At 35.8% G+C, this 13,675-nt stretch overlaps 1 pseudogene; it reads right to left on the bottom strand.

Moving 5' to 3' along the window:
* Positions 1–8,080: 8,080 nt before the first annotated feature.
* Positions 8,081–12,856, bottom strand: LOC107636619 (uncharacterized; annotated as a pseudogene).
* Between the last annotated feature and the right edge of the window lie 819 nt (positions 12,857–13,675).

Genomic DNA, 13,675 nt, shown 5'->3' with positions numbered 1-13,675 from the left:
GCGTGCACGCGTGGATGAGGATAGTTGGAAGTGACGCGCAAGGATGGACGCATCCGCGCGGATCAGAGAATTCCCACCGACGCGCACGCGCACATGGCGCGCATACGTGGATCACAAAAGCAATCGGCGCGCACGCGCGGGAAGCTGCACGTGACCTCATTAAAGGAAATCGTGCCTGGCGATTTCTGAGGCTCATCAGGCCCAAATTCAAGCTGTTTCTGCATGGAAAAGACCCAAGGATGCTAGGGGGAAAGGGGGGAATCAATCATTTTGACACTTAGACATAATTTTAGTTAGTTTTTGGGTTCTTTGTTCTTCTAGAGAGAGAAACCTTTGTTCCTCTCTAGATCTAGCTTTAATTTGATCTTCCCTTGTTGAATTCTGAATTGGATCTTGTTAATTACTAGTTTTAATTGTTTAATTTGAATTCTCTAGTATAATTTTGCTTAGATCTTGTGTTAGTTTTATGTTTCCTTGTTTTTTGTCATTTTATACCCATTCCATGAATTTTGTAGATCTTGTTTTGTTATTGTTGCATTGATGATCTCCATGATTAATTGTGTTGTTTCAGTGATTGTATGTTGGTAATTGTTAGTGGGTACTTGTTAAATCCAATTTAATTGCAATTTAATTAGATCTTTTATTAATGCTCACCATGTGTTTGATGAAATGTTTCCTTTGATTATGGAGTAGTTCTCTTTACTCTTGGCCTAGGCTAAGGGAATTGGGTAAGCTTGAGTCATTGGGTCTAATGGATTTGATGATTTGGAAACCCTTAGTGGTCAATTTGATAGCTATTGACACTAACCTACTACCAAGTTAATTGGTAGTTAGGTTGGATCTTATGGGTTGATGTTGGCCAAACCATTTAACATACTTCAAGTATAGAAGTAAACTTAATGAGTTTGGTTCCTCATAATTGTCAAGATATGGTTATTGGACAAGGATAGTGACCTCAATTCCCATGCCTAGCCAAGAGTTACTTTTATCATTCATATTTGAAAACCCAAAAATCTTGATTGTTTTGTATTAGTTATAGTTACTTGTTTAGTTAGAATAGAATTGCATTGGATGTTATTTGATGAGTTTGGAATTATTCACATTTTGTTCTAATTATTTTCATTAGTTTCTTGCATTCTAAGATTACTTGCTTGTTAATATTCCTAGTTTAATTTCTTGCTCATGACTTGCAACCCCGGATTTCTAACCAATGTTGAAGCACATGTTTGCCCATTCTTTGTGAGATGACCCGAGGTTTGAATACTTCGGTTACTTTTATTGGGGTTGAACTTGTGACAACCAAATTCCTTCTAAATTTGATACTCGAGGATTGTTGTTGGAAAGAGCTATACTTGCAACGGAATTTTATTGATAAATTCTATACCAACATAGTCTCTTGAGGTGCATCAAATCACATCTTTTTTTAATAATTATTCATGCAATGAATATAAAAAATAGTTAATTTTACTTACATAACATTATGTAATTAGATACATGTATAATTTTTTTTTACCGATAATGTATTAAATTATATTAAAAAATAATTACTTTTAATTATGTCTCTGTAATACTTAAAATTAAATTAAGTTTTATACAAAAATTAAATTTTTTTTCAAACTAACAAGTTTAGTATAGTTATAATATTATCGTTTAATAATTTTTTTTACGATTATTTAAGTAGTAAGAATAAAAATGATTACTTTTACTTATGTATGTGTAATATTTTATCCGTTTTTATTTTTTAATTTCATGTCTCCTTTCTTCTTCTCTATATTCTTTTTTGAAAAAGGGTGTCACCTGCTCTGTTAAGCCACCAAAGCGATCTAAATTCTAAACCCTAGCATTGGTTGTTGTTTATACCTTGGCTCAATAACACATAAAGACCCACTAATAAAGGTGGACTTCACTATAAATCCGACCTCTTTAAGGAGGTTGGACAACGGCATAGTGATCCAGCTCTACTTGACCTAACAAGTAACTGCCTCTTTAAATCTCTCCTACTATCTCTACCTCATCTAGAAGGTAGATTCCAACAGACTCCCAGAATAAGGGGATTGCTTATCCATCAGAAAAGATGCAACTACTCCAACAAAGGTGGTTATCAAACTCTACTATAAATACACTGGCACCCCCCACGTATAACTCACGTTCTAACCTACTAAAAACCTGCTTAAAGCCCTCGCTAACTTAAGCATCGAAGTCTGTTGCAGGTACCACCCCCACCTCCTTAAGAGGAACTTGGACAGGCGGCACCTCGGCATCAACAAGTCAAACGCTGCCATACAAGGGAACCTGGACTTCATGTTCAGGCCCAAATCAATGTTTCAAGTAACCCTCGAAACATTGGCGCCGTTGCCGGGGATCTGAAATTCTCCCTCTAACAAATGGCAGAGCACGAGCATAGAGATGGCTACACAACATTTGAGTCTGAGCCAGAAGAACAGGTAGAAGGCTAAGCCCTCTTGCTTCCACCTTCGCCACCACACTAAGGCCCCCACGGGGAAGGGACCTCAGGAAATCCTAAAACAAGAAGGATCCATTCCAAGGTCCATCATTCCAAAGCTGAGAACCGATCTCATACAACCGAGATCCTATATCTCGTTCATGGCCAGGGGGATCGATTACAACAGCTCGAGTACGAGACTGAACGACGATGGAAAGTAGAACGGGAGTTGCGAAGAGAAGTAAGGCGACGAAAGGAGTTAGAAGACAAGCTATGAAACATAAAAGGCAACGGCAGCAAAAGGTGAAAACTCAAAAGAAAAAATCAAACCCAAGAAAAATAGAAATGAGAGTTCAAGAAAAAGGGAAGACGAAACCAACCTTGAAGCAGATTGTGAAAACAGGAGAGATCATGTCTAAACCGTAAACACACGAACGATCCCCTTCACGACGATGAGAGAAAAACCCCTTAAAACCTAAGAAAAATAGTATTAGAAGAAGACAGGAGTAGTCGAAACAGTGCGATGAAATTTTTAGAAGGAAGGAAGCAGTTTTTTTCAGAAGCAGTGAAAAGAGAGAAAAGATGAAAAGTCCTTTATAAGAGATAATGAACTAAAAACGGTTCCTTTTCTCCTCTTTAAACGAACGCAGACCCCAGGAACAACTGCCGCGCATTACTCGTGCATCATTAAAGCTACACCAATGTTCAAATTTTTTAACATGTCGGGTAAACCGAGGTACTATTACCCGACGTTCATAGAAGAAGTCGCGAAATGTTTGAGCCCGATCTCTAAAAAGAACGTACTCAAGTAGGGGCACTGTTCATACCCTGGCCCAATAACTGAGAGTCAGGCCTAATAACACATAAAGGCCTACCAATAAAGGTGGACTTCACTATAAACCCGACTTCTTTAAAGAGGTTGGACAATGGCATAGAGGTCCAATATCTAATTGACCTAACAAGTAACTGCCTCCTTAAATCTCTCATACTATCTCTACCTCATCTAGAAGGTAGATCCCAATAGACTTCCAAGATAAGGATAACGCTTATCCATTAGAAAATATGGTACTACTCCGACAAAGGTGGTTATCAAACTCTACTATAAATACACTGGCACTCTCAGGTATAACTCACGTTCTAACCTACTAAAAACCTTCTTAAAGCCTTTGCTAACTTAAGCATCAGAGTCTCTTGCAGGTACCACCCTCTACCTCCTCATGAGGAACTCAGACAGGCGGCACCTCGGCATCAACAAGTCGGACGCTACCATACAAAGGGACCTAGACCTCACATTAAGATCTAAATCAATGTTTCAGGTAACTCTCAAAATAGTTGTGTTTCTGGAGAGAAAGAAAGAAAGAAAGAAAGGAAGAAAAGGAAGAAATGTCTCGGGAGATCATAATGCTACAGGTAGGGCAATGCGGCAACCAGATCGGCATGGACTTCTGGAAGTAGCACTATGATGATGGCCTAAAGCGGGTTTGGAATTTCTCCCAAAAATAGAATTTCTCCGTTGCAAGTATAGTCCAAACCCAACAATTGACCATCAACCAAAGTTTAAATCAAAGAATAGTCACAAATCAAATCAAATTAAGAGGAGTTTTAAGTCCCGGGTCATTCTCGCTAGGAATTGCAATGAAATGTTCAATTATTGGCTATGAAATCAAGGGGGTTAAGATTGCAAGAAATTAAAATGCAAGAAATTAAATAAGCATGCAAGGGAATTAAAACTCAAAGCAAGTAAATTAAAAATGGAATGCAAGGGGCAAAAAGGACTCTTGGCAAAGATTGGGAAATTGAGGACTTCTATCCTAGTTATGGACCACAAACATGGTAATTTTGTAGAATTAATCCCAATTAGTTAATCCTAACATCGAGAATAAGTCAAAAGGGCATAATTGATCTCAATCCACAAGTCCTAGCCAACTCTATTAATGGAAGGCTTAGTGTTAGTGGAAATCAAATCAACTAACAATCCTCACACAATGTAGAATAGACATCCACCACTCAAGTTCATTCAATTACCCAATTTCCTAACCAAGAATGTGAAAAACTAGGCAAAAATCCAACCAAGTATTTTATCAAATACTTGGAAGGCATAAAAAGAAAGCATAGTAAAATAACAAGAAATAATAAATTCTACAACTACCAATTGCAAGAAAACAATAATAACAACTAAATTAAACAATAAAAAACATAAAACATAAATTACATTAATTTGAATTAAAAGTAACAAAGTGTCATAAACATAAAGGAACAAAAGAAAGGAAATAACAAGTAGAATTAAAGAACAAGAGTGCAAGAACAATAAATGGCAAGGAAAACCAAATAAAAACAAGAATTAAACCTAAATCTAGGAGAGATCTAACCTAATGTACCCTAATTCTAGAGAGAAGGGAGAACTTCTCTCTCTAGAATATGACCTAAAGCATGTTTCTAATCTACCCTAATTGCTCTCCACTTGACACGGAATGATGCCCCTTTGATATAGCACTCAATCAGTTTCAGAGAGTTCAAAACTGGGCTCTGGAGGCCCAGAAATTACCCCCAACGTTTTCCTTTAAGTGAGTCATGTGCGCTGATTCGTGCGTACGCACACGTGCTAAATTTTCCTCTTGTGCGTACTGATGTGAAAATTATTGCCGGTTTGGAATTTTCATAAAATAATTCCGTTGCAAGTATATTTCCAAACCAACAATGAACTCTCACAATCAAAGTTTAATCTAAAGAATGTCACACTCAATACAAAATAACCGGGAGTTTTAAATTCCCGAGTCATTCTCCCTAGGAATTGCAATGAAATGTTCAATTATTGGCTATGAGACAAGGGGTTTTGGGATAGCAAGTAACAAGAAATTAAAGTGCAAGAAAGCAATTAAGCATGCAAGGAAATTAAAACTCAAAGCAAGTAAATTAAAAATGGAATGCAAGTGGCAAAAAGGACTCTTGGAAAGGATTGGGGAATTAAGGATTCCTATCCTAGTCATGGACCACAAACATGGTAATTGTGTAGAATTAATCCCAATTAGTCTATCCTAACATCGAGGATAAGTCAAAAGGGCATAATTGATCTCAATCCATAAGTCCTAGTCAACTCACTAATTAACTTAGTGAAAAACTAGCGTCAATAGAAACCAAACCAATTAACAATCCTAACACAATGTGGAATGGACATCCATAACTCAAGTTCATCTAATTACCCAATTCCAAGTCAAGAGTGTGAAAAACTATACAAAAGCTAAAAGAGACATTTTATCAAACACCTAGCATGCATAAAAGGAAAAATATCATAAATTGCAATAAAAATAAATTCTATAACTATCAATTGCAATAAAATGATAATAATAACTCAAATAAGTATTAAAGAAACATAAAACTTCAAAATTGCATTGAATTAAATTAAAAGTAACAAAAGTGTTCATAAATATAAAAGTGGCAAAATTGAGAAATTAACAAAAGAAATGAAGATGATCAAGACAAGAGAGCAAGAACCATAAATGAAACTACATTAAAATAAGAATTAAATGCTGAAATTAAAGAGAAAGTAAACTAAAAGCCCTAATTCTAGAGAGAAGGGGGGAGCTTCTCTCTCTATAAAAACTAAACAAAAACATGTAAAAACCTAAACCTAAGTGCTCCTTCCTTCATCCTTCTTCACCTTGGCTTGAAATAGCTTCAGAAATGAGTTGGACTGGGTTTTGGAGGCCTAGAATTCACCCCCAGTGATTTGTAATTAATGAGCTCACGTGCCAGGACTTGTTTGCTAAATCCCAACTTGTGCATACCCACAAATTGTGTGTGTACACACACTTAAGATTATGTCCACTATAGTAAATTGTATATCATTTTGAAGCCCCGAACGTTAGCTTTCCAATGCCGCTAGAACTGCTTCATTTGAACCTCTGTAACTCAAGTTATGATTAATTTAATACCGAGAGGTCAGGATGGACAGCTTTACAAATCCTTCATTTTTTGAATTCTTCTACTTTGTATGCTTTCCTTCCACTTTTTCAAGCCATTCTTGCTTTCAAAATCTTAAATCACTCAAACAAACATATCAAGGCATCGAATGGGAGAAAAGTGAATTAAATTGGCAATTTAAGCATGAAAAGCATGTTTTTCACAATTAAGCATAATTAGGAAAGAATTCACAAAAGCATGCTATTTCAATGAATAAATACAAGAAAAGTGAATTAAATCCACCTAATTAAAGTAAATAAATACCAAGAAATGTGGATTCATCATGTATGCACAGAACGTTGTGCGCACGCACAGAATATTATGCGCACGCACACATGGCTGTGTGCTCCTCCTTGATTTCTTCATGTTTTCTCCCTATTGCATGCTTCTCCTCCACTCTCATCAAGCAATTCCAACTTATTATACCTAAAATCACTCATAAAAAATACCAAGGCATCGAATGGAATGAAAGTGAAATAAAATTGGTTAAATTAAGTTCAAAATAGCACGTTTTCACAATTAAGCTCAATTTAGGAAGAGAACACAAAAGTATGCTATTTGAATGAATAAATGTGATTTTATATGATGAAATCCACTCAAATCAATCCAAAATTTATCGTCAAATATGGATTCATCACACTGCCTCGAGCATGGCATCAGCAAAGATGGCATCCTCGAAGACTTCGTCATTTAGGTCTCACTTCATACCAATTTCCCTTTTCACTTTCCTCTTACAAAACCTTACTATCAAATTATCATTTTTTTTCTTACCAATTCGAACTGCGGGTTGTTTGTTTGAATATCAATAGCAACAACTTTCAGTTCACACTGAAATCTCATCTCAGTGACTAATAATTGCTTTATGTGATGAAATATTACTTAGTCTAGGTTAGGTTACACTACAAGAAAGCTTCAGAATAGCGACACGACCGATTTTAGTGACCGAAAAAATTAGTTGCTAATAGCAACTAATTTAGCAATCGATATAGTATTTCAAGGACTGAAAAAATATTGGTCGCTAAATCGGTTGCTAAATTACAATTAGCGACCAATTTTAATGACAAAAAAAAAATCGGGCACTAATAGCGATCGATTTAGTGACTGATAAGATTTTTATACGAGTAACATAAAATTGGTTACTAAAATCAGTCGCTATTTTTCAACTTAGCGACCAAATTATCAACCGAAATGAGGAAGTAACGCTTGGAATTGTTAGTCACAAATTGGTTGCTATTTTTTAATTTACTGACCAATTTTGCAACCAATAGAGAATTAAACTGAAAAAGGTTGGTCGCTAAGCTGGTGGTCGCTAAATTGGTTGCTAATAGTTAAAATAGCTACCGATTTAGCAACTAAATATAGATACAAATTTAAAGTGATTGGTCACTAAATCGATCGTTATTTTTAACTTAGCGACTGCTTTATAATAATGTTATAACTAATTAGTCACTAAATCGGTCGCTAATTAAAAGGTTACTAAAGTACTCTACCCTCACTAACCCTAACTCAGCCTCACAAGTGACCATTTTCACCTTCTCAAATGGTTACTGAGCTACACTTTTCAGCCAGAAGCACCGCACAACACAACACCTTCTCCTTTCGCGACGTCGTCGTCTTCTAAGTTCGCAGTGCTAGCGTCGTTGTTTGAGCTCGCAGTGCCACCATCGTCTTCTAAACTCAGAGCACCGTCATAGTCATCTTCAGAGTCTGTAGCACCATCGCCGTCGTCTTTTGGAGTCTTCTGTCTATGTGCAAGGCATGCTTGACAACTTCATAGAATGATACAACTATACCAACTAATGGACCGGCGCGGCCTACACGGGGACCAACACCTATGAATAGCCCTCTCAATCCTCCATCCCTGTCCTAAGAAGAAATGTTCCAATGTTAGTCCAAAGCTTATGATCTAAATGTAATGATATGGGGGACCAATCATCAGCTTATAAAAATGCACCTACCTCCAAATCTCTATCAATGTTGTTCTTGTTGTCATCTTTAATGCCCTTTCATGATCCTTATGTGAAAATGAAAAATAGATCATGTTAGAGAACATGGAATACTCAAAGGCTCAAACTATGTGTTCATTATTAATGTGCAGTAATTAAATGCATACGTTCTAAAATAAAAATTAGTAATATGGACGGAGAAAAAGAATTACAACAAACCATTACATAAAGTTAATGCAAAGAATAATTTTTAATCATCATGCATTAAAAAGGGTCAATTATGCAACTATATATGTTTGTCTAAGACAAACCAAACCCCAACAACTTACTAATGCATAAATATTCCAGCTACATTGCACTTACATTCAAAATTTCATCATTTTCTAAATGCAATGAAAATATTAATTCATGTAAAGGTGGACATTTGAAAAGTGTCCCCACAGTCCCAAAAATAGTCATTGAATAAGTGCGTATTACTTGTATACATGGCATATGTAATTGTGTCTGCGGCTTAGTTAACTGGAGTTAAAACTAAGAGCCAAATCAGCATAATGATGCTGCAAGTTTGATTTTAGCCAGCAATCTGTGTTGTATCTAATTTCAGCTAGTTAGCTACTTCTATTGATGATCTACCCAGCCTGACCTGGTCAGGAGCTTGTCCTGACTGGTCAAACAGGCAAATACTAGTGCCAGTTTGCCTGGCAAACTTGACTAGAGGTCTGTCTTGGCTGGCAAGGCACTAGGGCCAGTCTACCCGGTCTGACTTTGCTAGAGGCCTGTCCTGGCAAGACCCGACTCCTAGGTGACCAGACACTAGGGCCAGTCTATCTAACCTTATTCGGCCAAAAGCCTGTCTTGGCCGGCCAAACACTAGGGCCAGTCGGCCCCGCCTGACCCAGGCAGGGTCATGTCTTGGCCTAGTTATCATCTAAAAGCTTAGTTTCAAGAAACCACCTCTTTTTACCGTCGAGTTTTTGCCACATCAAGTGGACATGTGGCAGTAGCTGCGACCATTCCTGCAATAAAACCAACAGTAAAATTTGCCCCAAGGATAATGGCTGTAGTTGCTTCATCACCCACGAGGCCAAGAAGTTTTTTTTCTTATCTGTAAAGAAGCTCTATGGTCAAAAATAAAAAAAATCAAATGAGCAATACATTTTATTCATTGAATGTAGAAATCCTACTGGCTCAAGGGTTGACCAACAAATTCCAGAGTATGGAACATCACGAAAAAGTTGAGCTCTAAGGCCAGTCCACCAATAACGGTATCTATGTAGTGTGAGGAAAACATAATCAAAACCACAATAATTATTAATTGAGGTAACAAAATTATAACAGATATAATCATGTGTAACAGTAACAGCATACTAACTCCTTTGTAAGAGACATGTTGGAAAAATCTACCATAAAACGTAATAACTCAGAAGTGAAAGAGAGAAAGATGCTAGAAAAACACTTCCAACTTTGAAATCTCTCTGTAACCCTGATTGGGTTGATGGCTCCAATCAATGTCTTAAAAACCCCGGATACTTCCCACTTCCGGTTGCTTTAAATGCCTAAACAGAGAGATAGAACATGCAAGTGGAAAAAAATGAGTAATTCAATTCAGCTCAACTGAAAAAACTCGTAAACACTTTAGAGGAGCTATCAAGAATTTGTAGCAAAATCATGTAATGAATCCACATTTTAGGATTTCAAATCAACTACCTGCAAGCATGTCCTTGCAAGCTCTACAAGATAACATGAAACACAAGCCAATGAACGTGCAACTGATTCGGCAACTAATGGAACATAAAGTGTTTAGTTTGGAGCATTCTGAGTACTGAAATGTTGATTTTGTTGAGTTGAGGTTGAATTGAGGGAACCCGTGAGGAGTGATAAACTCTGGTTGTTAGGGGAAGTTCTACTAGAATTTTTGTAAGAATTTAAAGAGCTTTGAAAGTTTGGTTTAAATGAAAAATGAGTTCTGTGATTTCAATTTGTGAAAATGGTTTACGATTTAACTTATCTAATTTTAAATAACGATGAAAAAAAATTTATTTTAATTAGTTGAAGCTTTAAAGAAGCAAATTATTTTATAAAACCACGAGTTTGGATTATGGAAGTGTGAGAGAAAATAGTGTTAATAGAGTTAGGTAATGGAGTTGAAGGTAAAAGAGATATTTGAGACAGGATGTAGTTAAGTTTTGATTTATAAGAATTTTTTTTATAAATGGTTGAGGACTTTAGGAGTATTATATTAAAATTGAGGATTTAGAAAATTTTGGCTGGTCAATCTATAAAGTGATTAATTAGAGAAATGATTTAATGAGATTGAATGGGTTAGTTGTTGCTACCTTTGCTTGCCGTGTTAGCTATCATCATCGTCACCGTCGTTGTGCAGTTGTGCAGTAAGTCATCTGTTAATCCTCAATGTGTTAATTTAAGTTATGAATTATGACAAATCCTCAAAGTGCTGATTATCTTATTTCATAAAAGTGACTTTGACCTCGTATTAGTGGTTGAGTATTTTGAATTCTTGACATGAATTTTATTTTATTGTATTTTGTGTATTATTAGATTTGGTTCAGTTATAGCAGCAGATTCATCTTGTTCTACAAATTTATAGAAGGTTGATTGGCATAATATCAAAATTTAAATTCTAAATTAATAACTATTTGACTGAATTTTCTGATCTGCGTGAAGAATTTGGATTAGTGAGGTAGTCCTTTAATCTTCCTAACTCTTGTGCTACATCCATGATGGATGGTCTTGTTGATCTATGTTCTACATTCACTAAATTTTGTTTTTTTTTAAGTTGGTATATATGTTTTATAAGCATGATCAGCATGATTAAGATAATGACACTTTGCGAGAGGTGTGTTTTTTGTGAAATTTTCGTTATCCGTGGACTAGTTGATAACAAACTTTAGATATGGAATGCAGTGTCATAAATGATGGAAAGTACATCAATAATGAATATAATAATGTGTATCTTGTGACAACTATTGATCTGATTCCTCTAGAAAGTTTTACACTTTATTACTTGTGTAAGATGACACCTTTCTAACTTGTTTTCATTACTTTATTTATATATTCTTGTTGCACTGGGCATAAATTTCATGTAGCATGTCTTACTTGACTTGTCATTGTTTTTTGGTTCAATGTTGATCCAACGACTACGATCTTCTGTTTCAAGAAGATTGTGCTAGTCGTGAGCATGAGAAAATTGTATTAGCAATGATTTCGTTTAAAGCTGCAGGATGATTGGCCTTATTCCACCATTAGGACTAACATTGAGGCTCATATTGTTTATTGGTCCAACCGTAGTTTCAAATATCATATCATATTATGAGAGTTTAGTCAATTCCTATTTTGGAGGTCTTGATATATTGCAACAACATGTGATTTACACTGTTGTATTCAGACTTGCTAAATCAAATTATAAGATTTTATGCTGACTATTTTTTGTGATATTTTGAGTTTTTAGACCATCTCCAGTAGAGAACTCATCCGAATTTCTATTTATGGTTCACCTGTCATAAAAAGTAACTCCACATCAGTTTTTGCGTTATAAACAGTAAATAGGAACTCAAAGCATCTCTCTCTTCTCCATTAGTAGAAACTAACTTTAGTCCTTATTGTGGTTCCACTTAATTAATTAATCAAAATAATTAAAATTAATGTAGTTACTATTTTTTCAATAATATTATTTAAATTTATAAATTCAAAAATAATTTAATATTAAAATATATTAATATTAAAAAAAATTCATATATAACAATAATACACAGTATATAATTCGGAATTATACTAATTTGTAAAATTACTTAATACAAAAAAATATAATTAAGCTCTATAGTTGATGACAAGTATTGTGAAATTGCCATATGTGTTCAATCAAGTCCTCTTTCAACTGTCTATGCTACCGCCTATTTCGAAGTTCCGCATTTCTTTGGAGAAATTGTTGGTATGGTGCAAAATCTTCCTCTCCCAGCTGAGGTTGTCATAAGCCGTTTTCGACAGCGTCATACTCTAAGCCCTGAGCAAAATTTCCTGCATAAGTGTCTCTTTCATCCTCAACAATCATATTATGCAATATCATACAAGCTCGCATTATATTTGCAAGTTTCTTCTTTTTCCAAAAGCGCGTTAGACCACATATAATTGCAAAGCGTGCTTGTAACACTTCGAATGCTCGTTCTACATCTTTTCTTTGCCCTTCTTGATATTGTGCAAATAACTTGTGTTTCTCCCTTTGTGGTTTTGAGATTGATTTGAGAAATGTGACCCATTCAGGATAAATACCATTTACTAAATAGTATCCCATAGTATAGTTATTACCATTAATAGTACACTTTACCTCCGGAGCACGGTCATTCAGAATATCATCGAATACTGGTAAACGATCTAGCACGTTAATATCATTATTTGAACCAGAAACTCCAAAGAATGCATGCCATATCCAAAGGTCTGAAGATGCTACAACCTCAAGTACTATGGTTGTAACTCCACGATAACCACTCATGTACAGACGTTTCCACACCTTTGGACAATTTTTCCATTGCCAATGCATGCAGTCAATGCTACCCAACATGCAGTCAATTTTTCCACACCTTCCGCCATTTGTAGCAGGCGTCGTAGATCATTTAAATTTAGTTTTCGCAAGTATTCATCCTCGAACACCGAAATGACACCTTCAACAAATTTTTCTAAGCATTCAATTATAGTGCTATCGCCTATGCGCACATAATCATCTACGTATCAGCAGCTATGCCATATGCTAACATTCGTATCGCAGTAGTACATTTTTAGAGTGGTGACAAGCCTCTTCTCCTAGTTGCATCGACCCTCTATTGGAAATACGGATACGTATTTGAGAGAGCATCTACTATCCGAAGGAACACATGTCTTCTCATTTGAAATCTCCATCGAAAAATGTCAGCATTATACACCGGCTCATTTGCAAAGTAATATTGGAAAAGGTGATCATGTCCTGCTTCTCGATCTCTGTTGATCCATCTATGAGGAGTTGGGATAGAGCTTCTATCGATATCTTCTTCTTCTGAATCATCGAGTAAACACTCTGATGAGCGGATAATTTATACGCTTTTTGACATTGTTTTTAGTATGTTTTTAGTAGGATCTAGTTACTTTTAGGGATGTTTTCATTAGTTTTTATGTTAAATTCACATTTCTGGACTTTACTATGAGTTTGTGTGTTTTTCTGTGATTTCAGGTATTTTCTGGCTGAAATTGAGGGACTTGAGCAGAAATCAGATTCAGAGGTTGAAGAAGGACTGCTGATGCTGTTGGATTCTGACCTCCCTGCACTCAAAGTGGATTT

This window comes from Arachis ipaensis, chromosome B4 (genome assembly GCF_059453495.1).
Source record: "Arachis ipaensis isolate K30076 ecotype BB chromosome B4, ASM5945349v1, whole genome shotgun sequence".
Classification (NCBI taxonomy): domain Eukaryota; kingdom Viridiplantae; phylum Streptophyta; class Magnoliopsida; order Fabales; family Fabaceae; genus Arachis; species Arachis ipaensis.
This window is presented reverse-complemented; position numbering and strand designations above follow the sequence as displayed.